The sequence below is a fragment of the Scyliorhinus canicula genome, chromosome 9 (genome assembly GCF_902713615.1).
Source record: "Scyliorhinus canicula chromosome 9, sScyCan1.1, whole genome shotgun sequence".
Lineage (NCBI taxonomy): Eukaryota > Metazoa > Chordata > Chondrichthyes > Carcharhiniformes > Scyliorhinidae > Scyliorhinus > Scyliorhinus canicula.
In genome coordinates this window covers 20293937-20321624 of record NC_052154.1, presented here as the reverse complement: position 1 = coordinate 20321624, position 27688 = coordinate 20293937, and the positions used below count along the sequence as shown (strand labels likewise).

At 48.3% G+C, this 27688-nt stretch overlaps 1 long non-coding RNA gene across 1 annotated transcript; it reads left to right on the top strand.

Moving 5' to 3' along the window:
• The first annotated feature begins 1 nt into the window (after nucleotide 1).
• LOC119971136 lies at nucleotides 2-18014 on the top strand. The gene is made up of 3 exons (XR_005461753.1): nucleotides 2-29; nucleotides 17389-17637; nucleotides 17887-18014. It is a non-coding gene; the product is annotated as an uncharacterized LOC119971136 (long non-coding RNA).
• Nucleotides 18015-27688: the final 9674 nt, after the last annotated feature.

Genomic DNA, 27688 nt, shown 5'->3' with positions numbered 1-27688 from the left:
GGACATGATATGATTGCCTGGATTTGAAGGTAAGACATTACGAGCAGAATGACGAGCCAACTCTATTGCCACTCCATTGGAAGTTAATGCTCCATGTCATTTGGGGATCCTTTAGCTCTTCTTCTTTTAATCCTGACATGCTCAGCCTGTGTAGACCTTCCTTCCCAATTTCCCAAGCAAATCTGGTTGCTTGAGTGGCTCAGACGCACCTGAATCAAGAAACCCATAGCTCGGTCCATGCTTAAACATTTTGAATTCAGATAGTTGGCCAGCTGCATCCCAATTCAAACTGGGGAATTTTGTGGACGGCCTGACCATATTCCTTTGACCTTTCTTCTTCTGCAGTGCTTGGGAGGAGTGTTGGCGTCGCGGATTTTGTACGTTTTTCTGAAGTTCCTCCCGTGAGGTCGAGGTTGTGGTGGGAACCACGCAGTAATGTTTGGTGTCTTTGCTTTTTATTCAATTTATTGTTCAGCAACCCCTGAAGCTGCATTTTATAATTGGAACGTTCTCTGGTTCAATTTCTATGCCCTTTTTCTTTGTCATCTTTTGGCTTGACTTTCCCACACTTGCTATTGATCTGGCCCACACCCTGGTCCCGGCCTTTCTTAACTGAGCTCATCTGGTGCTGGTCGTCCCGACACACTATCCCACCCATAGAACTGACAGACTATCCACCGCAATCTCACCACAAGGGATCTGACTGCTTACTTGCTCTTTACTCGAGGCCTGTCTCAGCACAATGTCTCCGAAGTTTACCTCTGCAGTCATCACGCTGCGTTTACAACACTCTGCAATGTTGCCGCTTCATTGCGGTCTGACCAAAACATTGAGGGTCACTCACGCCATGTAGCATGGTCTAAAGCAGAGCTGTGCGTAGGTGCTCTGCTCAAAGCAAAATTGAAACTTAGACAGTTACATACTCTACACATATCATACTACTTACGGTAATACCCAGTGTAAAGGGGTAGACTTTTAGGCCTGAAACATGTTACATTTTATCCACTGCATTGTGTAAAGTTAAGTTTGGTTCCTGAGAGGTGGTGTTGTGCAACCTTTACTAATGAGCTAAAATAAATGGTGCTGTGAAGCACAAACTGTAACATTCTTAATAGGTAAAGTCATCAGCTGAACAAAATAGCCATTTTATCCAGATTTGACCAGGTGAAATAATTACTTTCAACGTCTGAGGTTTATGAATAGCAAAACCATCATCAGATAATGCAAAGGTTTTAATAAAATAAGACCAGTGAGTAATTCACCTCCTGATTCCCCAAAGCTCGTCCACCCTCTACAAGGCACAAGTCAGAAATGAGATAGAATACACTCATCTGGATGAGTGCAGCTCCAACACTGAATGAGCTTGACACCATCCAAGACAGCACGGTAGCATTGTGGTTAGCACAAATGCTTCACAGCTCCAGGGTCCCAGGTTCGATTCCCGGCTTGGGTCACTGTCTGTGTGGAGTGTGCACATCCTCCCCGTGTCTGCATGGGTTTCCTCCGGGTGCTCCGGTTTCCTCCCACAGTCCAAAGATGTGCAGGTTAGGTGGATTGGCCATCCTAAATTGCCCTTAGTGTCCAAAATTGCCCTTAGTGTTGGGTGGGGTTACTGGGTTATGGGTATAGGGTGGGGGTGTGGGCTTGGGTAGGGTGCTCTTTCCAAGAGCCGGTGCAGGCTCGATGGGCCGAATGGCCTCCTTCTGCACTGTAAATTCTATGACCAAGACAAAGAAGTCCACTTGAAAGGCTTCCCATCCACCACTTTCAACATTCACTCCTTGCACCACCGACGCACTCTGGGGGCAGTGGGCACCATCTCCAAGAAGCACTGCAGTACTTTCCCAAGGCTCTTTCGACAACACCTTCCAAAACTTTGACGTCTACCACCTAGAAGGATGAGGGCACCAGATACATGAGAATACCACCATGTTCAAGCTCCCCTCCAGGCCACAAACCATCTTGACTTGGAACTATGTCACCATTCCTTCACTGTCGCTGGGTCAAACTCCCTTCTTAACAGCATCGCAGGTGTACCTACACCACACGGACCACAGCGGCTCAAGAAGGGGCCTCACCACCACTCTCTCAAGGGCAGTTAGGTATGGGCAACAAATGCTGGCCAGGCCAGCGATGCCCACATCCTGTGGAATAATAAAATAAAGTGTTTAAATTAACCTTCTCCCTTTTTTTCACTAAGTGGCCTCTTATTTAGATTAGCCTGTCATATCACCAGCTATTAGTGTTAGGGGCCACTTAGATTGTCACAGCTCCACACAATATGATGAATGTAGAAGTCCTTGTGGATACAATATTGGAGGGATTCTTTATTCCTCTGCCAGCTCTGCCATAAACACGCAATCCTTTTGGTTTCAACTCAAAAGATGAAGAAACACTTCTGCATTTAGGCTGTAACTGATGAACCGTCACAAATCTAGCCATTTTTCATAACATTTGGCAAGCCTGTTTGTGTAAAGGTTCCGCGAATGAGCTTATTTATCACAGAGATGAAAATACACTTGGCTAAGGTTTCCTGGTTCTTGTTTTGTTTTTAGACATGCTGGTGCTGTTACTTTGTGTCGGTTGTGACTGAGTAGGTAGAACTCCTGCCTCGGAGTCAGAAGTTTGTGGAGTCAGAAAATTGCGACATTGATGAGACCATCAATTCACACGACACGTGGTTAGAAGTGAACAGTGGTTTTAATCATCTTACAACAGAGCCTGCCTGCGACACGATGAACTCCAGATGAACTGGCAGGCAGGCTCTCAGCATCAACCTTTATACTTCCAGTTAGGGGGGAGGAGCCGTGGGTGGAGCCAAGGGTGGAGCCCAGTACAAACTCCCGTACACTCCCAGTGCATCTCCCCCTAGTGGCAGAGCAGCGCAACTGCTTGTGTGCCGAGCGTCCAGAGACATAGTACAACATGTGTAATACAGTGTGAATTACGCTACTGTGATTCAACACAGACATTCCAGCACATTGCTGCAAAGTTAGAAATGTTGTCTTTTGGATGAGATGTTAAACTGTCTACACTCTCAGGTAGACACTATAGGCCCCGTGAAACAGTTTGAAGAGGAGGAGCGGTATTCTCTCCATTGTCATGGCCTGTATTTGTCCCTCACCCAGCACCCCCAAAGAGTAGATTACTTGGTTCAAAACCGCATTGCTGTTTGTCAGAACGTGCTGTGCGTTAATTGGCTGCTTGTGTTATTTACATTACAACAGTGACTACTCTTCAAAAGCACTGATGCACATAACTGAAATATTAACTCTCCACAGGTTTTCCTCTCCACAGGTTCTGCCAGATCTGCTGAGCACTTCCAGCGTTTTTTGTTTTTATTTCAAAATTTCAGCATCCACAGTACTTTGTGTCGAAAGTTCCTCCCTGGCTGTGAGGAATGTATGGAGTAGATTTGTGCTGAAATAATGAGAGGTTCCAAAAGCAAATGCAAGTCTTTTCTTTACAATCTTCACACAGCCTGCATTTAGATTTATTCATTTAGTTTACTTTCAGCCACTTTACACTTTAAGAACTTTCTTGTGTTGTTATTGCCTACATATTCAAAGACTGAGTCATAAAGAGACAGCCGATTCTGGTGGAAGAAGGTGGGTATTGTTGCAGAAGCCAAAATATATCTAATAGCAAAACTGATGTGGCGGAAAAAGCTGAGTTCAGGGATGGAATTCTCCGATCCCCCCGCAGGGTCAGGGAATCACCCGGGGCCGGTGTAAATCCCGCCCCCCGCCGTGACCGGAATTCTCCGCCACCTGGGAATCGGCGGGAGCGGGAATCACGCCCCGCCGGTCGGCGTGCCCCCCGTGGCAATTCTCCGGCCCGCGATGAGCCGAAGTCCCGCCGCTGTCAGGCCTCTCCCGCCGACGTGGTTTAACCACCACTGTGCCGGCAGGATTGGCGGCGTGAGCGGGCCCCCGGGGTCCTGGGGGGGGGGGGGGGGCGCAGGGCGATCTGACCCTGGGGGGTGCCCCCACGGTGGCCTGGCCCGCGATCGGGGCCCACCGATCGGCGGGTGGGCCTGGAGCACTCTTTTTCTTCTGCCGCCGCCACGGCCTCCACCATGGCGGAGGCGGAAGAGACCCCCCCTACCGTGCATGCGCCGGTGGTGACGTCAGCGGCCGCTGATGCTCCGGCACATGCGCGGACTCACACCGGTCGGCGAAAGCCTTTCGGCCAGCCCGACGCCGGCCAGCATAGCACCAAAGGCCGTTGGCGCCAGTCGGCGGAGCGGGAGGCACTCCGGTGTGGGCCTAGCCCCTAAAGGTGCGGAGAATTCTTCACCTTTCGGGAGGCCCGACGTCGGAGTGGTTGGCGCCACTCCGCTATGCCGGGACCCCCCAACCCGCCGGGTAGGGGAGACTTTCACCCCAGGTTTGTGATGGGATGCCAAGGTTGTGCATTTCCTGACTCAGCTTGGGATAGGAGCCAGCAAGGTTACTGGACTCAAGACCAGAAAATTGGCCATGTTGATGGAAAGCTGGTAAAATGTGGTCAGTCTTGTTGACATTTAGCTTGCAGGAGGTTTTGGCTCATCCAGGTCTTGATATCAAAAACGCAATCTGCGAGTGTGTGATGTCAACCTTTGCGTCAACAGAATAGTCACCGAAGCAATCACCATGTACTTGGAAGCTGATCTCACGTTTCAGATAACATTACCAAGAGTAACCTATGGATAATGAAGAGGGGACCTAAAGGTTAACCCCTGAAATATGCCAGATGTGGGCATGCAAGCAGAGCAGGATAATCTGGTGGCGGCAATGTAGTGCCTAACTTGAGTTGGCAGAGAGAGAATTGGGGAAAGGCATTGGCCTGGAAGGGAAGATGCTGGTGGACAGTGAAGTGATTACACAGGATTACATACACAACACAGAAACAAGGGGTGGGATTCTCCCCTACCCGGCGGGACGGGGGATCCCAGCGTAGGGGAGTGGCGCCAACCACTCCGGGGTCGGGCCTCCCCACAGGTGGGGAATTCTCCGCACCTTTGGGGGCCAGCCCCGCGCCGGAGCGGTTGGCACCACGCCGACTGGCGCAAAAACCGGTGCCAGCGGCCTTTCAGGCCCGCCGCCCGGCAGCGGGGCTGGCCGAAAGGCTTTCGCCGGTTGGCGCATGCGCCGGCAGTGACGTCAGCGGCCATCTGCCGCTGCGTCACCACCGGCGAATGAGCGCTGTGGGTTTCTCTTCCGCTTCCGCCATGGCGGAGGCCGTGGCGGCGGAGGAGAAAGAGTGCCCCCAGGGCACTGGCCCGTCCTTTGAGCGGGGGGCCCTGATCGCGGGCCTGGCCACCGTGGGGGCACCCCCCGGGGTCCGATCGTCCCGCGCCCCCCCCAGGACCCTGGGGGCCCAGTCGCGCCTCCGATCCTGCCGCCACGAGAGGTGGTTCAAACCTCGGGGGCGGGAGAGGCCTCCCAGCGGCAGGACTTCGGCCCATCGCGGGCCGGAGAATCGCCGCAGGGGCCTCGCCGATCGGAGTGGCGTGATTCCCGCTCCCGCCAATTCCCGGGTGGCGGAGAATCTCTGCCACGGCGGGGGTGGGATTTTCGGCGGCCCCAGGCGATTCTCCGACCCTGCTGGGGGTCGGAGAATTTCGCCCAAGCTTTGGGCCAAATGTTCCATGCCAGTCTTTATGATCCACATGAGCCCCCTCTCTCCTCTTCATCCAATACGATCAGAATATCCTCTCTCCCCTTTCTCCCCCATGTGTTTACCCAGCTCTCCCTTAAATACATCTATGCTACTCGCTTCAACTACTCCTTGTGATGGTGGCTTTCACACTCTACCCACTCTCTGAGTAAAGATATTTCTCATTGAATTCCCTATTGGATATCTTAGTAACAATTTTATATTAATGACCTGTATTATTGGTCCTCCCCAGCAGTGGAAGCATCTTCTCTATCCACAACTGCAGCACAAAAGTTAAGGAAGTTGAGAAGATGTAGGGAGCCATGTGCACAATCGCACAGAGCCTTGAGGTGACAATAGATATAAGTTAAATGGCACGGTAGCCCAATGGTTCGCACTGTTACTTCACAGTGCCAGGGATCCGGGTTCGATTCCCGCTTGTGTCACTGTCTGTGCGGAGTCTGCACGTTCTCCCCGTGTCTTCATGGGTTTCCTCCGGGTGCTCCGGTTTCCTCCCACAAGTGCCGGAAGACGTGCTGTTAGGTGAATTGGACATTCTGAATTCTCCCTCTGTGTACCCGAACAGGCGGCGGAGTGTGGCTACTAGGGAATTTTCAGAGTAACTTCATTGCTAATGTAAGCCTACTTGTGACACTAATAAAAATTATTATTATAAACAGGACAAATTAGATCATGAAAAATAATTTACACTGCAAAGTGATTATATGTGGTATCTATTGAGGTGATAAGTCTGGACAGTCTGGTGAGAAGGTCAACGTCAATGTGAATGTAAAATAGGTAGCATCAAGTCAGTTATCATATTACCTGCCCAAATTTTCTCTCCATTGAGGTCAATGTTTCTCACCATGCCACAGCTGAATGCTATCCCCTCTCCACACTCCAGACTGTTTTCTGTGCAGCGCTAGAATAGGAATCAGATTTTCTTCCTGTAAATATTACTGGGTGAAATAAGTGAGACAATGGCGTAGAGGTATCGTCATTGGACTAGTAATCCAGAGACTCAAAGTAACGCTCTGTGGTCTTGGGTTCGAATCCAACCACAGCAAATGTTGAAATTTGAATTCAATAAAAAATCTGGAATCAAAAATCTAATAATGACCATGGACCATGGACTGTTGTGGATTGTGATAAAACCCATCTGGTTCATGAATGTCTTTCAGGGAAGGAAATCTGCCGTCCTTACTTGGTCTAGCCTACATGTGACTCCAGATCCACAACAATGTGGTTGACTCTTACACGCCCTCTGAAACGGCCTGGTAAGCCCCTCAGCTCAGGGCAATTAGGGGTGAGAATAAATGCTCGTCCAGCCAGCGATGCTCATGAACGAATAAAAAAAAAAGGAAAAATTTGATCAGCGAGTTGAAGATTTTAAACAAGCAAATCCCAAGAAAGATCAGTATATCTGAACTGAGCAACAGTCAAGCTAATTGTTTTGCTGGGATTGTTATCATGAAGAGAAGTGGCAGAAACAAAACATAAACAGTTCAAGATATCTTACTAAAATGTAGCAGATGTAATACATAAACCAGCCAGGATTCACTTGCTGTCTTTGTGCCAATCTCTGAGAATATGCTGAACCCTTTTAACGATTGCAGCTAACTTTATTCCTTGTGAAAAATATCAATCGATACGATAAGAATGACAACAGATGAGAAATAATTTTAAGAGACTTTGTAAATTAAATATTGAAACTTTCATGCAGGTTCTCTTTATATAATAGACAGCCTCTATATCTGGTGTGGAACAATGTCAATTGTTCCATTTACTTTTGATACCATTTTTATGTTTCAGGAGATTGTAACAGCTTCCCTTCAGCAAGCAGCCTGTCTTTATTCCTCATATTTACATTATCCAAAAATATTTTCTAAACTTAAACACTCATCTTGACCTTCAGATCTAGCTTTGAAAATATCCCAAGTTAGCATATAAACACACTTTTGATATATGTAACTTTCTTTGATCTATCATGGCTGTATTCTCCGCTCGGAAATCCGCAGGAAGTTTGTGCTGCTGTTGGGAATGCCAGCGTGGAGCGATTCACACGATGTAAATGTGCCAGAACAGCGGCCACGTGCATCCCGCTCAAATCCCGAGTCCCCAGGCGTCTGATTCGCTGGGTTCGGGATTAGGGTCGAGAGGCTGACAAGCTGGAGCAGCTTTTAAGTGCCCCTCGCAGCCCCATTGCAGCCAGCCAATGGCTGGGAAAAGACCAACTCCCAGCTTTCTGAATGCTGACATCAAAAGGATGCTGGATGCCATCGAGTAGAGGAGATACACTTTCTTCCCCAGCGTGGGGTAGAGAAAATAGCCATCAATAATGACTAAAGCCTGGAGGGAGGTGGCAGAGGCAGTGAGTGCTGCCAACCTCACCAAGAGGACCAGCATGCAATGCCGCAAAATGATGAACAACCTCCTTCAAGCAGCTCGGGTGAGTAACCACCGATGCCCCTGTCATCGCTCTTGTCCTTGACCCTCTCATATTTGACTCCAATCCCCTAGATGCCAGTAACACCTCATATGCCTACATGTCCCTCAGAACCCACCCTCCAGGAACACCCAACACATGTCCTGTCCTGTCTGGCCAGGAACCTTGCACACACATGCCACCAGGAACCTTGCACACACATGCCACCAGGAACCTTGCACGCACATGCCACCAGGGACATTGCACGCACATGCCACCAGAGACATTGCACGCACATGCCACCAGGAACCTTGCACACACATGCCACCAGGAACCTTGCACACACATGCCACCAGGGACATTGCACGCACATGCCACCAGCTAGAAACCCTCCACCAAACTGGCGTGCCAATGTCTCACTATGTCCTTTATGTGTCCTGAAGGGTAAAGCTGGCCGTAATAGATGGGAGCATCAGAAAGCAGGTGGGGCATCCCAGATAATCAGCCCCACACTTCCATTTGAGGAAAAGACCATGGAACTCAGGGATAGACTGAGGAGAGAGCAGTGGCTGACATGGAGTTGGGCATGGGGCGAGGAAGTGAGAGTTCAAAGCAACTCAGATCTCTCTATCTCAATAGAGTCTGTCCTCTCCCAGAGACCTGTCCTCCCCAAGATTGGATTTGTCTTCCAGGATCCTCATCAGATGAGGCTGGGTTGGATGGGGTCTCAGCCCCTCCTCCAGACCCTCAGAACAACTCCCAGGGTAGACACCAACATCTTGGCACTGCTTTTACCCACATCATCCACCATGACATAGACTATCATCTCGGTGGGAACTGTTAGCAATCAGGGTCCTGGGTCACTCTCTGGTGGTAACCACACGCACATCAGCAGGAGGCAGGGATTCCCAAGGGAACGGACAGTCAGTGGGCTTCCTGATCCCAGTGAACAGCTGATGCCAAGATAAATGTTGCATTTCTGGAAAAGATGATCCCATCACTGGTGCAGATGCAGATTTAGAGCCAGAATCTTTGGGAGGGGGTGTCAGCAACATTCCATCACCTGCAAGTTCAGTTGCAGGAATCTAATCACCTTCAGGCTCAGGAGATGGTGCCAAGAATGGGTGGCATCCAGGCTAACACTGAAAGATTGGCGTCCACGGTGGAAGGGCTGGGGCAAGGCATCAGAAGCCTGTGTCAGAATTTCCAAGGCTTGGGGCACATTGTGTTGTCCATGACTGAGGCACATGACAAGAGGGCCCAGTCACAGGTGGACATGTCCTGGGCGCAGATGGACATTGCTGCGATGTTCCAGAGCTTGGCCCATTCAGATAGTGTCATGGTTGAGGGTATTGAGAGCATTGGCCAGGTGCTGAATGACCTTAGCCAGTCACAGAGGGACATGCCACAGTCACAGATGGACATGACCGAGGCATCGAGGGACATGGTTCACTCGCTGAGGGACATGACTCAGTCACAGAGCTCAATGGCTGAGGGCAATAACACCATGGTTCAGATGAGGAAGAGCCTCCAGGACTGACACGGACAGCGTCCGAAGCTCACACTGACTTCCCCTCCATCCCATGGAGTAGACCGGAGCAAGCAAACATCCAGAGGGAGGAGGAAGGGATGGGGCCCATGCCGGCACCTCCCACAGTGGAGGCACTGGAATACATCACCCTTTCCAAATTCCCCCAACTGCCACTGGCACACCTGCTGGGCAGCGGGCAGAACAGGGTGATACTTCGGCACCTGTGACACCTGAAATCGGCTGGGCCCAATCAGGCCAAAGCCCGCCAGAGGATGGCCACCAAGGGCATCACACGGAAAAGCGCAGGACAAGCAGCAGCTCATCTCCTGATGTCCTGTCTGGGGCAACACCCAGCAGGAGCAGCACAGCGCGAAGGATAAGAAATATAGAGGGCAGGGGTGTAGTCAATCTTAGATCGTCAGGAGGAAGAAGAAACATTTTCTCCACCATTCCATTCTGCCTCTTACCTCTGTATCCCGGAGGACAGTGGTGTTATCTTAAAAAACGGAGTCAGACATTGTCAGAACATGAGAACATGAAGAGCACCAAAGCTCATCTCACAGCGAGGCATCAATCCCCTCCTATATACAAGACCCGCTGATACTGCCATCCCAGGCCCAACACCTTGTTGTGATGCTGAGATGACCCATGGATTGGGGAAGGAATCTTTGGGCATGGGTAGGAGTCAAAGGCTAAAGGAGAGGGAAGGTGGGGTGTGGTGGTGACGGGGGAGTTTGCAGGGAAGAGGGTGGAGGAGCTGTCGGTATTTTGGCCTCCGAGTCGGTAAATCAGGAGGTGATCAGGTTGCCCCTGGTGCAATGGCCCTGAATAACAGGTTCAGTGGCCTTCCGTGCCAGCTTCGGGTCCTTGTCTGGCTCCTCCTGGACACCATCCTCGTCCTCCTCATCTGTCGAGGCCGACAAGACCTCTGAGTGCACCAGGATGTATGCGTCATGCATGCTGCTTGGATATCGTGTGCAGACATGCATGATGTGCAGCTGATGATCGCACACCAACTGCAAGTCCAGGAAGTAGAAGCTCTTCCTGTTGTCAAGGTTGCTCCCTGTTGATCGAGTGCTTGGAGGGTGACATGCGTGCCACCAATAATCCCCTGGACCTCGGGCAGTTCAACGATGGCAGCAAATGCAGCAGCCCGGTCATCCTGGTGGGCCTGATCCAGGTTAATGTGTGTGTACTTTGCTGCCTGTGGACACACAGCATCCGGCACATCTCAAATGCACCTGTGCATGGGCGATTGCGAGATCCCGCACAGGTTCCCACTCGACACCTGGAACGAGCCAGAGGCACAGTGATTTAGGGCCACTGTCAACTTGACAGCCACCGGGAGCGGGTGTCCTCCTCTTGATCCTCATGGTGCCTGGTGAACTGGAGTCAAGGGCGGCACTAGGGATCTGGCAACTTCTCGAAGGACAAACGCCATTGCGATAAACATTGCCTGACCCGGCGCCGCCTTTACACCTCCTCCTCAGCTCTGTGGATGGCCGGCACTTGAGCCTCACAGGCTGGCCCATCCTTTTCTGGGGCAGGCGACGGCAGCAGCGGCCAGGTAGATAGCTAGAATTGCGCTCAGTTCCAAAATCCATTTCTGAGCAGGGAGGAGGAGGAGGGAGAGGCAGAGACTGTCACCAAGGTGAGAATTCTCTTGACCATCCAAAGCCATCAGACTACATGGTCACCATGAGTTACACTGCTGCACCACTCACAACATCCCCCCCCCCTCCACTTCCTCCCCCGGACCACCCCCCCCCCCGGACCACCCCCCCCTCCCCCGGACGACCACCCCCCCCCCCCCCCCACTTCCTCCCCCGGACCAATCATCATCATGTCATCCACACTGTGGCCGGGATTTTCCCCTACCCGGCGGGGCGGGGGGTTCCGGCGTGTCGGAGTGGCGTGAACCACTCCGGCATCAGGCCGCCCCAAAGGTGCGGAATTCTCTGCACCTTTAGGGACCAAGCCCTCACATTGAGGGGTTAGGCCCGCGCCGGAGTGGTTCCCACTCCGCCGGCTGGCATGAACGGCCTTTGGCGCCACGCCAGCTGTGGCCGTAAGAAGGCTGGCGGAAGTCCGCGCGTGCGCCGGAGCGTCAGCAGCTGCTGATGTCATACCGGTGCATACGCAGGGGAGGGGGCCACTTCCGCCTCCCCAGGACCCCGGAGCCCGTCCGCGCCGCCAATCCCGCCGATACCAGAGGTGGTTAAACCACGCCGGCGGGAATGGCCTGTCAGCGGCGGGACTTTGGCCCATCGCAGGCCGGAGCATCGCCGCGGGGGGCCCGCCGACTGGCGTGGCACGATTCCCGCCCCCACCGAAATTCTCGGGGGTCGGAGAATTTTGCCCTGTATCTCTGTTCCCATCAGTGACTACCACCCAGTCCTCAATGTGTGAAGCCTCTCTCCTCATCGCCCGATCCTGCCAACTGGGGAACTGCTGGCTGCCACAACAGGTATCAGTGATGGGCTCTCTGGCCCCTGTCCTGTTTCTCCTTGTGAGGTTACTGTAGGTGTCCTCATCGGTGAGCCTTGTGCCTTCCCGGCAGAATGGTGATAGCTGGTTGTGTGGTGGAGATGTTCATACAGTGATGGCTGGTGTGTGGGCAGGTCCTACAGATGGGGGTAACTGAGGGATGTCTGCATTTGCTGGGAGCTTATCTGCTGATATGGAGCCAGTGTTTCACACAGAGGTTGTGACAGAGAGCTGGCCACGTTTCCTGGCTGGGTCTGGAATGGATGGGATCAAAACGTTTGATAACAATGTGGTGCACCAGACCAGCAGAGCCTCGAGTCATTGAGTGATCCTTCGGAGTGGGTTAGCTGATAGTCTCAATAGGGAGGTAGTGACTCTGAATGCAGAAATGTGCTAGGGATGGGTTCCAGCGGCACTGGTGCATGGGTCCTTGGTTTGGGGTCAGCTCTGCTCATCCCTTGCATCACTGGCTGTGCCTCTAGTGAGTTCAACGAGGAGCACCTAATCTGGCAGCCAGGGCACCATGAAACCGGGGGGCACACTCTGAGTCCACACCCTTGACACCAAGTCATTCCCCACTACTCTCAGAGCTCCAGGCTGACACCCGCCCCCTCCCTCCCCCAGCAAGCCAAAAAACAATGAGAAAACTTTTCTGATCTCCTTGCTCCCACTCAAAGGCCATGGCGTCTGGGCCTTGTTTGTAAAGATTTGCACCAAATCACGTCTGCGTGACCTCTGGCTGTGAAAGATGGACATATCAGGAGGGAGTCAAGAATCGGGTTTCCTGCCCATTAAGCAGATTCAAATTTATTAAAATAGCCTCTTTGCATGTTCCCTCCAGAGTGCGGCCGACAGCGGGGAAGCGGAGCACAGCAACGAGTTTGGTGCCTGGTGCCGAACTCGTTTTTCATGCAACGCTCCGTTCTCCGCCGGAACTGGAGTCCCAATCTCAGCGACGGGAAACACAGAATCCTGGCTCGACTTATAATCGATCAGTAAATCAAGACTGCAAAATTTTCAATACTAATCATGTTATTTCGCAGTTACTGGCAAGGTGGGCCCAGATTTTGCAATCATTGACAAAGTGTCCACAGCTGGTCTCAAAGAAAACTGCCCACAGGAACCTTCCCTTTCCCAAAGATAGGTCGAATCTCGAAGTCAAGGGAATCTCCAGGTGTCCGTGATGTCATCAAGCAGTGCCAGCAGGCAATCACACTGAAGCATTATCACAGGCAGCAAGCCAGGAAGTAGAATGCACTGATATCCTTCCTTTAGATTTTGCGGAGAGCAAAATAAATGCTTGCATCTTATACAGGGGGCAAAGGTAGAAGCTGAGATATCATAAACTTTTTTAAAAATAATTTAAAATGTGAAATGTTATCAAATTGGAAAAATCGGACATTCCACAAATATAAAATTAATTTCCCAAAACTGGAGTGATGTTCCAGCAGTAATTATACACTTGACTTTGCCGATAGAAATCCAATTATACCTCATTAAACAAAGGTTAACTTTCTCAAGGCTTTTGACAACAAATCTAATTGTGTAAAATGGAAAATTTTCATCACTGTGATGATTTTCACTTGATGACAGATTTGGCAAACTTCAACAGCATGTCCAATGGAGAACTGTAGAGTCGACAACGGCAACTTCTGGATTTCCGTATTTAGCAGACACGCATGGCCTCCAGAGGTTTCTGATCTTTTCACAGAGGAGTCATAACAGTGATCGCTGACAGTTTTATCGTTGTTATGATGCCAAATCCAGGGCCAAGGTCTTTAGAGGATTTTGATCACTTGAGTGCCATTAACTGGGTGGCATGGTGGCTCAGTGGTTAGCACTGCTGCCTCACAGCACCAGGGACCCGGGTTCAATTCCGGCCTTGGGTGCCTGTCTGTGTGGAGTTTGCACTTTCTCCCCGTGCCTGCGCGGGTTTCCTCCCACAGTCCAAAGATGTGCCGGTTAGGTGGATGGCCACACTAAATTTCCCCTTAGTGTCCAGGGATGTGCAGGTTAGGGTATGGGGTTATGGGGATAGGGTGGGGTGAACATGGGTAGAGTGCTGATTCGAAAGGTCGGTGCAGATTCAATGGGCCGAATGGCCTCCTTCTGCACTGCAGGGATTCTAAGATTCTACGGCTGGTATATTGTTCATTCATGAAGGAAACCTTTTTGAGCAATGAAGTTTCACCTTGTTGCTTTTTTATAAGTTACATATAAATATCGTTTTTGTAGATTTGGCTCTGACTCATTTGTGATTTATTAATTTATAATTACAATGACTAAATTTATATGATGGTAAAGTATTTATAATATGGTGACATTTATCTCATTTGTAGGGGAATTCTTTGCAGCATTTTACCTGTTTTTCCATCTTCAGGTTTGGCACTTTTCCAAGTAGGGCATTTGCTTCACTTGTTAATACACCATGAGATTGAAGAACATAGAGGTGAAGCTGGAGGGCAGTCGTTTTGATATCGAACTGTCTGCTTTAACACCACAATGAATTTTCCATCCTTTGAGCCCAGGGCAGTGTCAATTAAGAGCTTGTTATCAATGTCCATTAGTGCTGTTTCCCACTAGATACAGTAAGCGTTCCATTTTAAACTCAATGAATATCAAGCGGTGTATAGTTTTCTCGTCTGCGTCATGCCATCAGGTTTTGTTTTACTGAGTTGCCTCCCTTTCTTAGTTAGTCAGTTCTTTCTTACAAATAACAGCCCATTTGACATGGTTTCCCAAATTGTGGAGGGCTGCACTATTTACAGCCTATTTCCACATTCATTTCAATTGCCACTTTACCAGGACTATGTCGTAATAAAGCAGAGTACTTACACAACAGCAGCTTCCTGTAAATTGCCTCAAAAATATGTCTACGTATCAATCAGTCCTGTATTTACGCATTAATATTGGCTTACCTATGTGCTTCTCCTTCAGACTAACTTCTCATCTCATCAGTGATGCAGGGGCTCAAGGACCTAACCAGCAATTGCCCCCTTCCTTCCCCCCTCCCCGTCCCCCACCCCCTCCCATGACTCTGGCAAAGTCTTTCCTGATCCATATTGTATTCACTTCTGTAAACTTTTGTTTGGTTGAGAACTCCTCTGTAAGTTCAGACAAAGCCACAGCCATAAAGCAAAATTGAGGGAAAGTTGCTCCAGAATCGTGTTCTGAACTGCACCTTTACATTTGGCGGGCACTGTACGGGTCACATGGCTGGAAGCTACGACAGAAGAATGAACCAATATTGTGAGAGAAAATTAGCAATGTTGTGTTGTGGTGTTGCCAATTTAAGGGAATGCTATCCCACGAGTGTCACCAATAACGTTGCTCTTTAGAGTCGCCAATATAATACTGAGGCTCTTTTATGTTATGATGTTATGTCCCAACAGCATCGCCAATACTGTGGGTGTTTCTGTTTCTCTTACTGAACCACAAGGTTTTCCCGTATATCGGTCAAATGACCACACAACCAGTTAGTCAGTTCAAAAGATTGTTTATTTACACACACTAGGATTACTTCGACATGCAAACACAATATGTACCAAGAGTTAAACTACACCTATCAGCTACAATAACCTATACTTGACTTCAGGGTGACCGGCTCTGTGCAGATGGATAAGGCCTTTATCTTGATCTCACATGGCTGGTTTGAAGAAGTGGCTCTGTCTCTGCTGGGCTCATCTGTTAGTTAGCGATCGTTGGTCTTGAACTTAGCTGTCTGGTCGTTATGCTGCAGTTGGGCTGGCACAGGCCGGGTACAAAAGAGGCTGGCACAGGCCGGGTCCAAAAGAGACTGAACACAGGGCTGTGTCCCCTTTTATCCCTCTGGGATTTCGCACTCTTTGGGGCGGGCCTTAATCTTGGACCCAATAATTCGACAGGCTTCGATCACTGCCTTTGATTTTGGCCAATAAAGGGGTGGGTGCCTTGGTAGCTGGGCGGGTTCTTAGCGGTCATTGACCTTGGCGGTTGGGCTCTCTGAGTAAAGGGAGTGGCGCCGATCAGTCTGTGTCTGTATCGGTTTCTTGAGTGCAGTCCGATTCTTCTGGGGAAATGGGCCATTAGAATGCAAACGAGCGGGGATTTCAATCAAGTCTAGCGACCTGCATTTCAAATACACAGAAGCTCTGTATCTGTCTGAGTCCTGGGTTGGCCATAATTCCCATGGTGCTTTGCAGGTGGCCATCTCAGATGGCTGCAGTGGGTAAATGTGAGACCTTTCTCAAGTTTAAATAACACTAATAAGTAAAGATATTAACTTCACTGGAAGCAAAAGTGGACACATGTCCGCAACTACTAGCACAGTTCTATGATTCTATGAATCTATAATTCTTCGATAATTAGTGACAGTAATTTATCTCAATGAGATCAGTAAAATCTCAGTTTCTTGGGCAGTGCTAGCAGAGACCTGGTACAATCTGATAAAACTACCCAGAAAAAGATGAATCATAGCATGAGGAGTGTAAGGATGGCCTGTGCAAAGAGAAGTCTGTTGCTAAACCACTGATTGTGATTGCTGTGATAATCTTGGTGAATATCATGAGAATGACTCCACGGGTGAGGAACGTCAGTTACGTGGATGGATTTGGAAACTGAGGTTGTTCCCCTTCAAGAAAATAACTGAGAGGAGATTCAGTCGAGGTGTTGAAAATAATGAGGGGTGTACGCAGGGCAGATAGGGAGAAACTGTTCTCGCTCATGAACGATTTGAGAACTAGAGGACCCTGATTTAAGACAATTAGCAAAAGAGGCGACAGTGACATGGGGGGAAAACCTTTTTATGCAGCGAGTGAGATATGGGCAGCACGGGTTAGCATTGCTGCCTCACAGTGTGGAGTTTGCACATTCGTCCCATGTCTGCGTGGGTTTCCTCTGGGTGCTCCAGTTTCCTCCCACAGTCCAAAGATGTAAGGATTCGGTAGATTGACTATGCTAAATTGTCCCTAGGTGGGATTGCGGGGATAGGGCGGGGGAATGGGTCTCTGTAGGGTGCTCTTTCAGAGGTTCGGTGCAGACTCGAAGGGCCAAATGCCCTCTTTCGGCACTGTAGGGATTCTATGATTCAATGAGTGGTTTGGATCTGGAATGCACTGCCTGAGAGATTGGGGGAGGCAGATTCAGCTGTAGCTTTCAAAGGGAATTGGATAAAAACCTGAAAAGTAAATATTTTCAAGGTTAGGGGGAAAGGCCAGGGAAAAGGAATAACTAAATTGCCCTTATAGCAGGCTGGCATGTATGTGATAGATTAAAAGTCATCCTCCTGTGCTGTAACCATCCTATGATTCTATTTTTGACTCAATAGCCCGTAACGCCCGTGTATCAGCGGGAAACCATGGCCCGCTGATGAGTGAGAAAAGTGCGCATTTCCCTGCACTCAAAAATCGCGAAGAACCTTCCAGCGTCCTAGGAGTGCAGAGCGCCCTACACTCTACGCAGGCCCCAACGCAGCGCAGATAATGGGGAACTAAGGGAAGGCCCATTGAGGTCAAGGATTTAAACTGGACGTTTGTATTGAAGACAACAAGCAACAGGTTTCACAGTTGTTTTAAAGGTATGTTGACGTTTTAAACCATTTTTAATTGTGCTTTCTTTTATACAGGCATTGTTATTGTTATTGTTTTTTTAAAAAATAATGTTTAATTTAACTTTTAATGATTGAAGATGATTATTACTTAATTTTCAAAAGTGAACAAAAGTTTTGTTATTTGTTTGAAATCTGTGAAACTATTTAAATCTGCGCTATGTTATTATATAACCTAACGTGTGGCATGTTTAAAACGGTTTGTACCTTTTCATTTAGAGCATGGCAACTGAAAATTTACTTGGCAAGAAGGGAAATCAGAACTTCTCGGACCACGAGTATTGGAGATTCTTGAAGCAGGACAAAATGTAAATAACACCATTTCCTTACAGACCTGCAGAAGGGGGCAGAAAATGCTGTTGCAAGATGGCTCTGACCTAGTCATAGGATTTAGGATTGAAAAGGTGCCCCCCAGGGCTTTTTGTTTTAGCTGTCACTATCCTTGTAACATCTGACTTTAAAAAAAATAGTGTTTATCATTATTATATTTCTGCCTTGTTGACTTAATTATTTCTTTTTTTATAAATTTAGAGTATCCAATTCATTTTTTCCAATTAAGGGGCAATTTAGCTTGGCCAATCCACCTAACCTGCACATCTTTGAGTTGTGGGGGAGAAACACACGCAAACACGGGGAGAATGTGCAAACTCCACACAGACAGTGACCCAGAGCCGGGATCGAACCTGGAACATCGGCGCTGTGAGGCAACAGGGCTAACCCACTGAGCCACTGTGCTGCCCCCTTGTTTACTTAATGAAATGAAATGAATGAAAATCGCTTATTGTCACGAGTAGGCTTCAATGAAGTTACTGTGAAAAGCCCCTAGTCGCCACATTCCGGCGCCTGTTCGGGGAGGGTGGTACGAGAATTGAACTGTGCTGCTGGCCTGCCTTGGTCGGCTTTAAAAGCCAGCGATTTAGCCCAGTGTGCTCAACCAGCCCCTGTAAAAATTAACTTATTCATTTATAATTATCTCGTAATTAAATATTGGGCTTTGATGTTTCATTAAGACATTTGTAGAAGTTTGTAAAGTTCAATGGAAAAGATCGATTAACAAGAATAATGTTATCGATAGGAAACTTTGATACCACATGAACGTTTTATTTAATGTTTAACATTAGCAGCGGCTGTATTACATTTAGTTTAATAACTGCCTCAACTTTTCCAAATTTCTTACAATAAAATGTATCTTTTCACTTTAACACAACGATAACAAAATGCATGTTTTTACTTGAACACAGCAGTTCTGTTGCCTTTCTGTAAATAAGGGAGGGGGTGGGAGGGGGAGGGGGAGGAGAGGGGAAAGAAGGGCAGGTTTGATGTCAACAAGCAGCAGCTGTGAGGCAAACACAAACTGCCCTTGATCCTGTTATTCCTCACCTGCACCAGAAGATATGTCTGTATCAGGATCCATATTGTCCTACTCCAGATGCAGGCTCGATGGGCCGAATGGCCTCCTTCTGCACTGTAAATTCTATGTAAAAATCCGCAGTTGGTCTGACAAACCAGAATGAGTTAAAAAATAATTTTCTGTTCATAACACAGAATCCAGCCCAGTGTGTGAAACCGTCCAGGGCATTAACATTCTTTAAAAGCAATGCAGTAGCAAAGGAGGCCTCACACAACTTTACAATGGTCACAGTCTGCTGCAAACACATCCCAGTAAGTGTTGAGTAGTCAGATTGTGAATTTCAACCTTTAACAATAACAAACAGAACATTCCCTGTTGCAGTGAGAAATTTCCTCTCACTTGTGTTTCTAATAAGGTGAATATTATATTCAGGAGTCCCCGGGCCTCAGGTGAATTCAGGAAGAATGTGCAAGGAACAGCAAGGAATGAAAGTAATTTTCAAATTACAAACAACGAGGAAAGAAAGTGCTTGGAGGCAAGTGTTCATGTGACGAACCCTCCTGGAATATGTACAACCAAAGTTGACTGCCCTGCTGATTATTGATTTAGTCTGTTTACATATTGTCTCACTTGCAGGAGCGACTACAATCCGCAGAATGATTATCAACAGATGCCGCATTACCTCCAGGGTTAGGCGCCATCTGCTGGGTAGATAAGGAACTAAGCAATGTATCTCCCCAATGGATTATATTGTGTTGTACCTGCAACTAGATTTCAGAAGGCATGGGTCTTGTGAGCTGGAGCTAACAATTTAGGCTCACTGAAGTTCAATTCTTTTTTTATTCCAAAATGGGAATTTTTGTGTGTTTAGGCCTGTGCATATATTCATGGACAATGGGTGCATTGACAATAGGTGCAACTTTCCATACATGTGTTGGCAATGGTGAATGTCACTCTGTCATCATTTATTGGACATTTACATTATGTGCGACCACTTCCCTGCTGCCAGTCCTTGAAAAATGCCTCCACGTGTTGCTTGACAAGGAGGAGTGAATGGTGCAAAAGAAAATACTGTGTTGGTATGTTTCAGATCTTGAATGTCGTCAAGGCCAGTCTTCCGACACCATACCCTTTTATTTACATAACGGAAAAGGTCGCAGCCACAGATGACAGCTCACCGCCGAAGCCCAGGACCTACAGAATACCGGCCAGGATTGAAGCAGCGGGTTTTAAACTCCCCCTGCTCCTTTCCCATTGGATGAGCTGCCGCACGCTCAACATGGTCGTTCATATTCCATGAAGCCCACGGGGAGATCTATTGATGATTCCCCCGTGTCATTTGTGACCACCATAACACCCCTCCCTGCTAAGTCCATTTCTCAGTACTCCCACGGCGAGGGGTACCTTCATGATCCATCTGAGGTCCATCAAGTGCGGAACTGGAACTGTGAACCAAATTGGAGACCTTCCTTCTCTGTGTCTTCTTCAGTCAGAACAACACCTTACTCCGCTTCCATCTCAGAAACCGAGTCCTTGTTATCAGGGGAGATGGACACTGGATTCTCTTTGGGCTGTTGCTTTGCAGTAGCGATGGACACTTCTGTGGCTGGTAGTGAGGCTTGTACAGGGATGGACCCCCTCTTTCTGAGGTAGTCCAGATGTTCCCTCAAGATATTATCCTGGACCTTCATTTTGTAGTGAACCTGTCTTTCTTTGTCAGATAGGGTTTAATTTCTTCTGAGGGTTGTCCTGGGAATCCACCTTTCAGGATCATGTACTTTAGTTAAGACAGAGTTGGATCTTTTTGCATCCAGGTCTTCATTTGCCTTTCAAACATCTGCAAAGTCTCAGTTCAGGGTCATCGCGACCTCTTCCATTGCTGGTAAAGGAGCTGAACTTGCCGGCAGCAGGGGGTGACTCAACACATTGGCGTTAGGTTGCTGGCTTTGAAGGCTGTGCTCTAAAAGGGTAAGACGTTTTACAACACCAGGTTAAAGTCCAACAGGTTTGTTTCAAACACGAGCTTTCGGAGAACTACTCCTTCCTCAGGTGAATGAAAAGGTAGGTTCCAGAAATAGAAATATAGACAAAAGTCAAAGATGCAAGACAATGCTTTGAATGCGAGCATTTGGAGGTAATTAAGTCTTTACAGATCCAGAGATAGGGGTAACGCCAGGTTAAAGAGGTGTGAATTGTCTCAAGCTAGGACAGTTGGTAGGATTTTGCAAGCCCAGGCCAGATGGTGGGGGATGAATGTAATGCAACATGAATCCAAGGTCTCGGTTGAGGCCGTACTCATGTGTGCGGAACTTGGCTATAAAAGTTTCTGCTTGGTGATTCTGCATTGTCGCGCGCCCTAAAGGTCGCCATGGGGAACGCTTACCCGGAGATCAGACGTGAATACCCTTGACTGCTGAAATGTTCCCCGACTGGAAGGGAACATTCCTGCCTGACGATTGTCGTGCAATGTCTTTCATCCGTTGTTGCAGCGTCTGCATGGTCTCGCCAATGTACCACACTTCGGGACATCCTTTCCTGCAGCGTATGAGGTAGACAACATTGGCCGAGTTGCACGAGTATGTACCACGTACCTGATGGGTACCTGAGGATCTAGGAGGTTATGAATGGGGTGAGATGAGGGCTGTGGAGGCAATTGTTTTCCTCAATGCTGAAGTCTCAAGGCCAAGATAGGAACAATGGAGAATGTGAAAATGCATTCATCTTTTGAAATTCCAGTTGTCATCATGCCACTGGGCTCTGTTCGCCACCGATTTGCAGAATAGCATTTATCAGATTCTGCCAATTCTGAGAGGCAGCTGTATATATCCTGACTACCATGAGCTGGAAGCTGAAATCCAGCTTGTCTTTTATTTACTCTTCCATTGCCATCGGGTCTGAAGTCTGTCAATTGAAGTGGAGACAGTCTCTCATCTCTGGCTAGGTCTGGAAATGGGGGATAACAGCTAAGAATAGGTGGGCAAATAACTGCTTGGGATTAAGGTCGTAAATGATAGATGGTGGTAATGATAGATTCACAGCTCAGTAGTTTGGAGTGTCGTAATAGTCCTGGGGAGATGGCACAGCTTTGTTGGTTATTTGTTGTTTGGGAAAGGAGGACATGTGTGTGCTCTGTGAGAGCTGGGACTTTCTGAAAATCCCTACAACATAATCAGTGGCCTATCAGATCTGCTTCTCAATGATACGTTGTGTTGCTGACCTTCATTGAACTCTAGTGCTGCACTGCACTTCTTGGGCAGTAATTCACTGCTAGTTATTGGGCACATCAATCCTTCAATACCCTTTAGCTATCAGGTGACATTAAGGAATTTACTACTTCACCATTGCACTCCATGATTTTTTGAATCTCTACTAATATTATTGTTTTCCATTTGATTGTCTGAACGTTTGTTTATTTCTCATGTGGAGAGTATCTGGTGCTTTGGGCTGGCAAAATGTTTCTTCTTTTGTACTGTTGTATTTCAGTGCCTTCACAAGAGGGACGAGAGAGATGAAGTATAAATACTGATGTGGGATCAGTAACGGGAAAGCTACTGTCCAGTATCAGTTGACTGTAGCCCAGGTTTCCATAGGATCAGTAGGACTGACATAATGGGGTTCACACAGCATTGTGATCAATGAGGTATATAACATGATATTTCCAGCACCACCTTCAGTCACAGTACTGATGGACGGTTGTGCCCGCCCACTATTATTAATGACATAATGATAAGAAAATAAGATCATTAGAAGTGTGAGCAGTAGACCATTTGACCCCTTGAGCCTGCTTCTCCATAAAATACTATCATGATTGATTTTCAGCCTCAACTCCTTTCCCACTTGCTGCCCATATCCCTTGATTCCCTGAGAGATCAAAATTGGTCTATCTCAGCCTTAAATTTATTCAACAATGAAACATCCACACCCCCAGGATAGAGAATATTTGAGCGAAGACATTTCTTCACATCTCAGTTCTAAATAACCAGCCCCTTATCCTGGCACCCTCCCCCCAGTTTTCTGGATGTCCCCAGCCAAGGCGAACAATTTATAGAGGCATAGAATCCCTACAGTGCAGAAGGAGGCCATTCGACCCATGAAGTCGCTACTGACCCTCTGAACGAGTACTCTACCTGGGCCTACTTCCCCACTCCATCCTCGTAACCCCAGGACAATAAGAGGCATTTAGCATGGCCAATCCACCTAACCTGCACATCTTTGGACTGTGGGAGGAAACTGGAGCACCCGGAGGAAACCCACGCACACACGGGGAGAACGTGCAGACTCCACAGAGTCACCCAAGGCTGGATTTGAACCCGGGTCCGTGGTGCTGTGAGGCAGCAGCGCTAACCATTGTGCCGCCGTGCCGCTCAGTGTTTACACTTCCCAGTGTTTACCCTATCAAACCTGGGGCAGCACGGTAGCATGGTGGTTAGCATAAATGCTTCACAGCTCCAGGGTCCCAGGTTCGGTTCCCGGCTGGGTCACTGTCTGTGCGGAGTCTGCACGTCCTCCCCGTGTGTGCGTGGGTTTCCTCCGGGTGCTCCGGTTTCCTCCCACAGTCCAAAGATGTGTGGGTTAGGTGGATTGGCCATGCTAAATTGCCCGTAGTGTCCTAAAAAAAGAAAGGTTAAGGGGGGGGTTGTTGGGTTACGGGTATAGGGTGGATACGTGGGTTTGAGTAGGGTGATCATTGCTCGGCACAACATCGAGGGCCGAAGGGCCTGTTCTGTGCTGTACTGTTCTATGTATAAACCGCTTCAGAATCTTGTTTTTTCAGTGGGTTCACCTCTCATTCTTCTGAACACCAGAGAGTGTAGGCCCAATTTACTCAGCCTCTCATCAGAGGACAACCCAGCAACCAATTTGCTGAACACTCACTCTGCTGCCTCCAAGGCAAATGGTCCCTGAGGCTGCGACATCACTCATTTACATGACATCATCATTAACATTGAATACTCTGACAAAAATAATGAACTTTGCAGTTGTTTTAGTTTTGCCTTCCATTGGCGCACAAGCCCTGGATTTCCACATTAATATCAGCAGCGATGCTTTGAAATACTCATTGTTTTTCTCCATTCAAAGCTGTGTTACACTTAATGAGTAACTGATTTTATAGCTTGTAAAATTACAGTGTAAGCAAAAATAAACATTTCAATCTTGTCTTATCTGTGTGGGTGGCTTACCACTATCTCAGGCTGAAAATCAATAACTGTAACACTATTCTTGTTAACCTTTTCTCCAAATGTATTATGGCATTGTTTTTCTGTGATTTACGACAAAGTTACAGCAGTAATGTCACACAGGTCTCACCCTCCCTAAAATCAGGGGATAGGTTTACTTGGCCTTGTGCCTAGGTGTGTGGGGTCTCTATGTGAAGTGAAGCCAGGAAAATCAAGTGGGGACATAGAACATAGAATTTACAGTGCAGAAGGAGGCCATTCGACCCATCGAGTCTTCACCGACCCATGGAAAAAGCACCCCACTCAAACCCACGCCTCCACCCTATCCCCGTAACCCAGTAACCCCCACTTAACATTTTTTGCGCACTAAGGGCAATTTAGCATGGCCAATCCACCTCACCTGCATATCTTTGGACTGAGAGAGGAAACCGGAGCACCCGGAGGAAACTCACGCAAACACAGGGAGAATGTGCAGACTCCGCACAGACAGTGACCCAAGCCGTGAATCAAACCTGGGATCCTGGAGCTGTGAAGGAACTGTGCCAACCACTGTGCTACCGTGCTGCCCTAAATATCTAATTCTCCTCCCTCAATGGGGAGGAGTGCACAACTTGACAAGGCTCATTTGATTTTTCTTTACACTGCTCCCAGGAGACCCATTAATACAGATTAGAAAAATCTACCTTCATAATTTAATCATAACTGCTATGAATTTTATATAAACTGACTAACCCCAAAATGCTTAATTAATATGTCATTAAGAAAGCCTTCATAGAATCATAGAATCCCTACAGTGCAGAAGGAAGCCATTCGACCCATTGAATCTGCACCCATCCTCCAAAGGAAAACCGTACCTAGACCCCCCCCCCCCCCCCCCCCCCCCACCCTATTCCCGCAACCCCACCCAACCTTTTGTACACTCAGGAGCAATTTAGCCTGGCCAATTCACCTAACATACACTTCTTTGGACTTTGGGAGAAAACCAGAGCACCCGGAGGAAACCCATGCAGACACAGGGAGAAAGTGCAAACTCCACACAGACAGTCACTGGAGGCCGTAATTGAAACCGGGTCCCTGGCGCTGAGAGGCAGCAGTGCTAACCACTGTGCCACCGTGCAGCCTTGTATTGGCTTAGTTAGAAAGTTAAGATCCACTTCAAGGCTTGGGCGCATAATCTGGGTTGACATTTGAGAGTGGCGTTGTGGGTAAGATGCATTGTTTGATATGCTGTCCAGGGTTGAGAGATTAAGTTAAAAGTCTGCCTAGTTCAGGTGGATTGTGAATATTAAAGAACCGATGACACTATTTGAAGGACAGGGTCGTTCTCCTGGTATTCCAGTGGTCTTTGCTGCATGACAAACGGATGGCGCTCAAAGCTCAGCACATGTCCAGCTGAACAGAGCTTTGAGGGTTCTTTGCCATTTGAGAGGATCCTACTTTCCTGACCCTGGACTGGATTCTCCGGTCACCCGGCCGCGGATTCTTGGTCACGCACCATTCGTTGGCGGTGGGATTCTATCTTCCTGTTGGCCGTCAATGGGATTTCCCATTGTAACCACCCCACGCCGCCAGGAAACCCATGGGCGGGTATGCGTTGTTGGAGGGCAAAATAAATGGCAAAGACTGGAGAATTCTGGTCCCTGTGTGCGTGGTTCTCTCTGTGACAACATAGCTGTCACTTAACTAGAAATCCAGTGACTCAAGGAGAAACATTCTGGGGACCTGGGATCAAAGCCCACCATGGCAGCTGGAATTTGAATTCAACAAATATCTGGAGTAAAAGTGTAATATTGACCATGAAGCCATTGTCAATTGTCATAAAAACCCACCTGGTTCACTAATGTCCTTTAGAAAAGGAAATCTGTTGTCCTTACCTGGTCTGGCCTACAAGTGTCTCCAGATCCGCAACAATGTGGTTGACTCTTTACTAACCACTGAAATGGTTGAACAGGTCATTCAGCTGTTAAAAAGTAACAAAAAAGGAGTGGAACCAGAGGGGCCACCCAGCGTCCATATAGACACCAAAAACAACAAGGGCAAACCCAACTGTGTCAACCCTGAAAAGTCCTACTTACTAACATCTGGGGTCTGGGGCCAAAATTGGAAGAGTTATCTGAGTGTTGTCCTTGGGCCATTGGATTACCAGTCCAGTGACAGCTATATTGTCACAGAGTGAGCAACACACACAGGGGCCCAATTCGCCGGTCTTTGCCATTCATTTTTCCCACCAGCAGACTGGTCGAGCAACAGCCTGGCATAGTCACACTCACAAACTCACACCTTACAGTTGACACCACCATCACCACCCCTGGGTACGTTCTGTATCACTGGCAGGATGTGGAGGCACAGTGGTATATAGTTGAGAGGGAGTTGCCCTGCGAGACCTGAACATCAACTCTGGACCCCAGCAAATTGTGTGGCACCAGCTCAAACATGGGTTGATGACCATGTGCCGCCCACCTATCCACCCCTTCCCCTGCCCCCTCAGCTGATGCTTCAGTGCGACTCCACGTTGAGCACCACTTAGAAGAAGCATTGACAGTGGGAAGGGTACATAATGTAATCTGGGTGGGGAACCTCAATGCCCATCACCAAGAGTGGCTCAGTAGCACCACCACAGACCGGGCTGACCAAGCCCTAATTGGCAGAGCTGCTAAACTGTGTTTGTGGGAGGTGGTGAGGAATTAGAAAGAGGGAAGAAACATACTTGACCTCAGTCTCACCCAACTGCCGTCCTCAGATGTGTCTGTCCATGGTGGTGTTAGTAGGAATGACCACCACACAATCATTATGGAGACAAAGTCCGAGCTTCACATTGAGGATACTCTCCGTATTGTGTTGCACTATCATCGTGTGAAATTGGATAGATTTTTAACAGATCCAGCAAATCAAGGCTGGGCATCCATGGGACGCTGTGGGTCACCAATTGCAGCAGAATTGTATTCAACCACAATCTGAACCTCAAGGTCCGCATACCCCCACTCTACCATTAATACCCAAGCCTGGAGATCAACCCTGATTCAATGAAGCGTGCAGGGAGGCATGCCACGAGAGAACCAGGAATGCCTAAAAGTAAGCTGACACCAGAATCGGGAAACACGATTGGGCGGAGAATCGTTTTTGACGCCAAAATCGTGGATGATGCCGGCTTCGGGTTATGGTGTTCGGGCGGGAAAGTGGAGCTGAGTCCACAAAAGATCAGCCATGATCTTATTGAATGGCGGAGCAGGCTCGAGGGGCCAGATGGCCTACTCCTGCTCCTAGTTCTTATGTTCTTATGTTCAGGCCAATTCTCCAGTGTCTCAATGGTGACATCAACGCATTCCAGAATGCACGTACAGTAAACACCATTGGCATATCATTAGTAGGCCTGACCCGGTATTCTTTGGGGCCTCTGCGATTCTCCGCCTCCATTGGGGCGAATTCCCGAGGTTCACTTGTGCTTTTAAAAAACGTGAAATGGGCGTAGTGAGTGCTGAGGGAGAGAGAGGGA